At 34.6% G+C, this 8,729-nt stretch overlaps 1 pseudogene; it reads left to right on the forward strand.

Moving 5' to 3' along the window:
* The first annotated feature begins 891 nt into the window (after window positions 1–891).
* On the forward strand, window positions 892–2,580 carry LOC111787777 (exopolygalacturonase-like; annotated as a pseudogene).
* Window positions 2,581–8,729: the final 6,149 nt, after the last annotated feature.

Raw genomic sequence — 8,729 nt, forward strand, 5'->3', positions numbered from 1 at the left:
TGAGTTATGAACTCCTACATGTGGGAGCTTGTCCTTTAATTTACATGGGTGAGAATGACTCTTTTAGCCCATTCAATATGCCTACCATTTGAGGGACATACCATACTTTGAGACAAGCCATTTTGTTGCTTTATTATAGTCATACAAGTCATTTTATGCGTATGCCTACCATAATATGCCTATAATATGCCTACCATTTTAAGCATGTTTAGTTTGGAACAATATTATGTTTGGCAACCACTTGAAATTTTCTTAACAAACATGTGGGTAAAGCAAAACATGCTAAAAACAATTCAGGTTGATCGATAAGAATAATCTCTCTTCTTTGAAACACTTTATGAGGAATAAATAATGTGGTCATAGTGCAAAAGATGACCGAAAATGCTGGAGCCACTGGGTGTCAAATTCATACTAAAAAATTTGGTTCAAATCCTGTTCCTGGGACATTGCACTAATCGGTTTAACGGGTTCTTGCTTTTTTTTCCCCCCTTTTGTACAAGTCTTATTTCTAACGATTTTAGGTTGAAAACAGTCTCTAACCAATGTAGTCATAAATAAAAATGTTTGTGGCCCCAAAGCTAGTACTTCGTTGGGTTTGGCCAATGCCCAGTTTCTTTGAGATTCAACCATTCAAAGGCTAGTGAGAGAGATATTACAACACACCCATTAATGAACAACTTACAGAAACGATAAACAACGTTTAGTTATCAATTTATGTTTGGATTAAGAGAGGGAAATGGATCCATAACTTCTTTTAGTTCCATCCCAACTTATTCCTATTTTTCAATTTGTATTAAATAAATAAAAAGTTCCAAATCTAAAACCAAATATCATTGTCTCTCACTAGTTTTCAAACCATATACATAAAAAAGAAAAGAAAGCATAGGCTTCATGAGTACGATCAAATCGAGTTTCTTGGCTGCTACAATTTTGATGTTACTATTGTTAGCTCTTACCGTCGATGCTCAATCTAGTGCCGATGTTGTTTTTCCTTTGAAAAGATATGGTAACATAGTGTCTGGTACTGACATCACGAAGGTAAATATACAATATGAACATCAATATTATCACTAGTTGAGCTGATCAATTGTTTGATATAAGTTTTTGTTACTTGTGAAATGTAGGCTTTAGGAAATGCATGGAAGGATGCATGCACGTCCAATCGTTCTAGTGCAATTTTTATTCCGAAAGGGATATTTAAAGTAAAGCAAGGGAAGTTTGAAGGACCTTGTAATAGTCCAATTGACTTTCAACTTGGAGGAACATTGCAGACACAAAAAAGTCTTCAGGGAGATAATTGGATCACTTTTGCACGTGTTGATAGATTGACATTATCAGGTGAAGGAGTTTTTGATGGCCAAGGAAAGGCAGCTTGGAAAAGGAATGATTGCCACAAAGCATAAATTGTGCCCAAACTCCCTGTTGTAAGTAATATGCCTTTAGCTTTCCTTCTCAATCTCATGCATCTTGTTGTTTTTTAAAGGGCCTCTTACATGTCTTCTCTAATGTTCTGACATTTACGATTTGGTAAATGTTCTTCATTTTCTAGAGGATAATCTTTAAACAATCAAGTGAAGAAGTGAATTTTTTTTTTAGTTTTCAATTTTATTGGGTTCTGTTCATATTTTTAGCTTCATTACCGACTCTCACAAAATATTATTTGATTATACAAAATGTTTAGAGTTTGAGGTTCAACTTCATCACCAATTCAACCGTTAAGAGAATAACATCACTTGATAGCAAGAACTTCCATATCAACGTCCTCAGCTGCAACAACCTCACATTCCATAATATCAATATAATGGCACCAGAAAACAGTCCAAACTCTGATGGAATACACATCGGTCCATCAAATAAGATCACAATCACAAAGTCCAAAATTGCAACTGGAGATGATTGCCTTTCTCTTGGAAATGGAAGCAAACTAATTGAAGTCACCAACGTGACGTGCAGACCAGGACATGGAATAAGCATCGGAAGTCTTGGAAGATACACTAACGAAGAACTTGTTGAAGGTGTCATCGTAAAGAACTGCACGTTAATTAACACCACTAATGGTGTTAGGATCAAAACGTGGCCAGCTTCTGCTGCTAGCAGCACCGCCACCAATATGCACTTTTTGGACATTATAATGGTCAATGTTAGCAACCCTATTCTAATAGACCAAGAGTATTGTCCGTGGAATCAGTGCAATCGGCAGGTATGGATCGCATTCTCGAACCTTTCATTAATTTTTTCATTATAACTTAACAAATAAACCATTTGTTGTCTCATTTTAATTTTCAGATTCCTTCAAAAATTAAGATGAGTATAGTGAGCTTCAAGAACATGAGAGGAAGTTCTGCAACTCTGCTGGCAATCAAACTTATTTGCAGCCGTCACTTACCCTGTGACGATATAAAAGTAAGCAACATTGACCTCACTTACAATGGAATAAAAGGTCCTATTTCCTCCCAATGCACGAATGTGAAACCTATCATTTCAGGAAGACCGAACCCCAAGATATGCTCCTCTCCTTATGTTGTCCAATGGATTGTTCATTGCCATAGAACTTCAAATATAATAGACAACCTTAATTAAAAAAGAAGACCGCCTCTATCCATTTGACTCTCATTCTTTTGAGTTTCTTTTGTTGTACTTTTCGAAATAAATAAGATGGTCGACTGTTTGAAGGAGACTTTGTGTCGTGAACAACCTAATGTTTTTATTACCACCACCTTATATAATAAAATTGTTCCAAGTCTTGTTTTTTCGTTCTAGTTTTTTATTGGAAATAAGACAATGTAATTGTAACAACCATTATTAAAAAAAAACTAATCCATTACTCAAGAAAAGAATCTTTAACCAACAAAAATATCTAACTCCTCTTTCAATTAGTTACCCTAAACAAATCAATTACCATTAGAAATCTTTTAGACAGAATGGATGAGTTAGATTGAATCTCCTAACTACTTCCCATATTGCACAGATCCATCATTATTGTTAAAGAAGAATTAAAATTTGAGGTGACTAATCCAACAAGTCGTGTCCTTAAATCTATCTTTTTCGTCAATCGTGTAATTTTGGTTGCAACTTTTGGATATGACTTGTTAAAATTTAGCTTTCAGATTAGAAAATTAAGTGACAAGTATTAATATGTATTTTAGGAATTTACATTTAATATCGAATTATCTACCTATTTATCCCGACCAAGTTTAGTTATAGGAAAAATGTCGATAGTCCTAGAAAAATTAAATATCAAAAGTAGCTAAATGTTCTAGGAGTTTAATGTACCAGAACTCATCAAAATTTGCCCAAATCCATGGTAAATAAGGCCAAAAAATAACAGAAATCACAAAAGAGAGAAAATAAAAACAGAATTTGGTCTTGATCGATGATGCTATGTTTCGTGTTTTCAAGTCTTAAGATATTTGTTGTTCGTGAGTTTAGCTGGGTCGAGTTAAGATATTTTTAGACCTAACGCAATTAATTGGATCATAAATTTATTCAACTCAAACAACCCTTACTACATAATTAAATCTTTTGATTTTATTGTTTAGAATAAAATCTTAAGAAAAAGAAAAAAAAGGGGAACTAAGCCATTTGGAAATGGCAAATGGTGCCCCTGCTAAGATTTGGACCACAATTTCAAATTTGGATTCAGCAACTAGCAACTGATACCCTTGACGTTCCCGTGCATCTACCATGACATACCTACATTACCAACTTATCTTGAATTGCTTATAAGAGTGAAAACTATCCACACAAACCAACACCATTTTTTGTAGCATGCTTTTTCCTTACTCACATGCCTCCTAAGATGTAATCACATACCTAAAATTTGGACCTTGGGAATCCAAATTTGGCATCTGATGGCCCCCACAATTTCTTGCATCTTCAATGATATGGTCACATTAGTTACTTGTTTTGAATTGCTCTTAGGAGTGAAAACTATCTCTAAAAATCATGTTGCCTACTTTGGTGCTTCAAGCATAAGACTCAAAAGTTAAGCGTGTTTAGTTTCGAACAATATCATGTTTGGCTACCTCTTGAAATTTTCTTAACAAACATGTGGGTAAAGACAAAATATGCTAAAAACAACTCATGTTGATCGGTAAGAATAATCTCCCTGCTTCGAAACACTTCATGAGGAGTAAATAATGTTGTCATATTGCAAAAGATGTCGGAAAATGCAGAGCCATTGGGTGTCAAATTCATACTAAAAAATTTGGTTCAAATCTTGTTCATGGAACATTACATAAATCGGTTTAAGAGGTTCTTGCTTTTTTTTTTTTTTTTTTCCTGGAGATGTAATCCGTTTCATGCCTCCTAAGATGTACTCCGTTTCGAGAATTTTCTCGAGATGTAATTTCATTTTTGAGAGAAAGAGAGAGAGATTGGTGTGTTTGGCTCAACCCGAGAGTCTATTTATAGAGACTCTTCAAGAATTTTTGCCAATAATATATTTACATATTTAATATTACTAGGATATAATACCTTATACAAACTATATTTAAATATTATAAGATATCCTAATATATATTTAATTAATTTAAATCTCATTCAAATTTTAAATATATTTTTATTTAATGTATCATACATTAATTGATTTAATATTTAATTGTATCTCATACAATAAATATATTTTTCTTTTTTTATATATTTAATATATTAAATATTAATTTGAAACCTTCAAATTAAATATATTTTCTCAATTTATTTAATATATCTAATATATTCAATATTAGTTTGACATTTCAAATTAAATTTATTTTCTCCTTTATATTTAATATATCTAATATATTAAATACAAATTTGAACCCTTCAAATTTTCTTTTAAATAAATTGAACCTTTAGCGTTACTATGAGCTAGCAAGGAAACCCTATGGACCTACCGATTACAAGCTCCAATGATACAAAATTAATTAATTAAACTTTTTAATTAATCAATTTCCATTCATTAACGGTAGGTCACTCCACTATAAACCTAGAGTTGCACTCTTATGCACTGTAGGACAAGTTATGTCCATTGATATAATCATTACAAGCAAGTCGATCCTTCACGAGTTGTTCATAACTACAGCAGGGTCCAAAGTCCGTTTTACCCCTGTAATTACATTTTTCAACTTAAATACCACTGATTCTCTAATAAACAATTTGTTTATGATCCAATCATAAACCAAGTCCCTCTCGGGCCAGTGAGAGGGTGGGGCCCCATTGTTCAAGTCCCGAAATAAGTACTTAAGAGAACAACTCATCTAGTTTCCTCGTATGGGAATGAGTGAATTTCATCTCATGATGTTATGTTCCAAACTCCCTATTTGGTCAAGTCCCTAAAATGGTAGGCATATTGAATTGGCCTAAAGGGCAATTCTCACCCATGTAAATTAAAGGACAAGCCCTCACAGGTAGGAGTTCATAACTCACTCAGGATTAAGATCGACTCGCACATAATCATCGTGTGAAATATTAATCTTCTCAATTAACGGATTTATAAAGAGAGATTAATCATTTCTTGGTTCAGTCTTATACAAACTCATTGTATAGGGTACCCCCACTTACATGTCTCCACATGAACGATTTGAATCAAATCATTTGTAACTATTACAAAGTGTCGTATCAATAGTGTTACCAGGATAAGACATCCAACTTTATCCATATACTATAGACTCTTTAGGTTATTACTTGAACACGATCCTCTTGTATGTCAACCAAATACTGTTCAAGATTACATTAATAACCTTGGATTTTCATACCATGGATAACAATTAAATTATAAATAAAATAATAAAAATTATTGTTAAAAACCTAAATAATTAATTACGAGGCTTTAAGGCATAAATCCCAACAAATATGACATGTATTAAGTGACAACTATATGTACGTAGTCTAGAAAAACGCCTCAAGTCGACAATTCCTCTCTGACTTCTAAGCTCCCGAGAACCCTATCGCCACGATCGGTAGCTTCACAGACCTGAAAAAGAAATGTAAATAAGAATGAGTATAAATATATTCAGTAAGCAACATACTTATAGGCTCTTATCGCATCCATGTCATAGTAGGGAACCACCAACTTACTCTATAGGCTCTAGAGTTTCAACAATCTTGGTACACACACCTGGGCAGAAGATTTAACCTTCGTAGCGGTATCCGACGTCTAAGGATGAGGCGCTACGACATATAACTTTGTACCAGGTGAGGAACATGGTGAGTGCCAGCCTGCTCGTCGTCCATGGAGGAGTGAACTGGCGAACCTGTCGCACAGGCCATGAGATCGCCCAAGGTTGGGGCGTGCTACTTTCTGATACAAGCCAGCTTGACAAGTTATTGATGGTGTTAACATAAAACATGCGGAAGAAATTTGGATCTTAGGAACTCTTAGAACATCAATTATAGTAAATAACTAGCTTGTTCATAAGTATTAAAACTCAAGGTATTTGAGTACTAACCTTTTGTAGTTCAAATTCCTTTTTCCTCACGAATCGGTTTCGAACCACCACTAGTGTCTTCTCCACTATTCTCCGGCCTTAGAATGGAATTGTGTAATCCGATGAGTGACTAAAGTTGGGAGTGATTTAGTATATATGAAGAGAATTGTGAGAGTTTTTCCCAAGGTTTTTCAAAGGGAGAAGTTCCATGTACCTTGATCACTCTGTTTATAGAGTTATGTTTGCATGTTCATGTAAATTTGAGATCGCCAAATTTGACACTCAATATTCCACTCAAATGTTTGGGATTATGTGGCAAACATGCAAGTTTGAGCTCACCAAATTTTGACACTAAAAATAACACTAAAATTTGTGGGGTTTATTTGGCAACCATGCAAGTTTGGTTAAACCAAATTTTGACACCTCAAAATTCCATTGACTCAAACATGGATTTTTCCACGAGTGAAGACAACATTTTGACTTTCTTCATTTTAATTCGATAACTAATTTGAAATTATTATATTAAAGGATTAATTAAACTATTTAATTAATATTTATTATTAATTCAAATGCCAATCCCAATCCCAATCAATTCCGACACATATTTCATTAAAATATTTAAATCTTATTTAAATATCTCAGATTCTCTCTTTTTGTTTAATTCGTAAATAAAACAAAAATACGGTTAAATATATCATATATATGTAGCGTATATTCCCTAATTTGAATTCGAACACTTCGAACCCACTCGTCACCTGTTCTATGGTTTAGTCCGATATGAGCTAGCAGAGGGACCTAATGGACCTATAAATCATGGACTCCAACGATCCAAGATTAACTGGTTAAATTCATTAACCTTGTTAACCAACACTCGTTAACTACTAGGACACTCCACTATAGCCTAGTAGTTGCACTCCCCTCACTATATATATATATTTCTGTCCATTTGATATAACCATGATTAGTAAGTCGATCCTTCACAGGTTGTTGGTAACTAGAGCTGGGTCAATTAACCGTTTTACCACTGAAGTTACTTCTTGTTCCTTATGTCCCATTGATCCTCTAATGAAAAATTGGTTTATGATCCAACCACCGAATCCCTCTCAGGCCAATGAGAGGGTGGGGCCCCTTGTTTAAGACCTGAAGTTAGTACTTAAGGGAACTACCTCTCTTCTATCCCCAAAAGTGGGTAGGAGCGAATTCCATCTTGCACCCCACGTCCCTAGCCTATTGAGTTGACGAACTCGAGCCACTCTCACCCATGCCAATCTAAGGATAATTTCGAATAAACAGGAGTTCATGGTTAGCTCAGGATTAAGATCGAGTTACCTAGGTCATTGAATGAAAAGAAAATCAGTCTCAACAGTAAACGACATTATAAAGTGAGAGTGATTTTCTTCATGGTCCGATCTTATGCAATACTCATTGCATAGGACGCCCCCACTCACATGTCTCCGCATGTACAATTTAGTGATCACATTGTTTATGTCATATACAAAAGTGGACCGCATCTATAGATCATTTTGACTATATACTTGAACTTGATCCACTCTTATGTCTCTACATATAGTTCAAGTACTCATACTATAGCCAGAGTATTCTTAGTTTATTGGATTTAGATTAACGATCGTAAAATACACTTTATTCAATAACAATCTTTACTGAATAAACATCAATGATAACTTTATTGAAAATAGAATATGTTTTTATTTACAAACTATGAGTTTTAGGACATAAAACCCAACAACCCGCATGATCAACATAGGATGGACCCACCATGCAAAATAGTCAATCTACCACTGAGTATCACAATCCTAACCAATGTAACACCTCGCTTGATGGTATTGTACAAGAGTGGAAAGGTGAGTGGAAACTACTTGAACGCCATACCAGCTACTATCAGTTTAGAAATCTTTCTTCTACATCCCGAGGTACTAAGGTGGCCTTCTAGGTCTCAAGGGTGGTTAGGCGGTCTTGGTAGGGACTCAAGTCTCCACTCTCATAATTCCTGACTCCTTGAGTCTTTCATGGTTCGGGGTTGTAGGTTCTCACCGTCTAATCATCCCTCATGATTCCACTTAACAACAACCATGTTTATGTACTCTGCGTATAAATTCCATATTTTGTGTCATGTGCTACTACCATGGAACCCTTCACAATCTTTCACGAACTTTTTCCAAACTTTGGTGCATAACATGTGCTATCCAACTAATCAATAGAGTTTATATTCTTCTTGAGACCAGAAATACATCTAAACTTCTTTAATGTCTTGATTTCTTATTGTAGTTTGTATGCTGTCGCAACCCCCCGTGACTTACGACA

This window comes from Cucurbita pepo, unplaced genomic scaffold (genome assembly GCF_057944985.1).
Source record: "Cucurbita pepo subsp. pepo isolate OVF unplaced genomic scaffold, ASM5794498v1 scafford_40, whole genome shotgun sequence".
Lineage (NCBI taxonomy): Eukaryota > Viridiplantae > Streptophyta > Magnoliopsida > Cucurbitales > Cucurbitaceae > Cucurbita > Cucurbita pepo.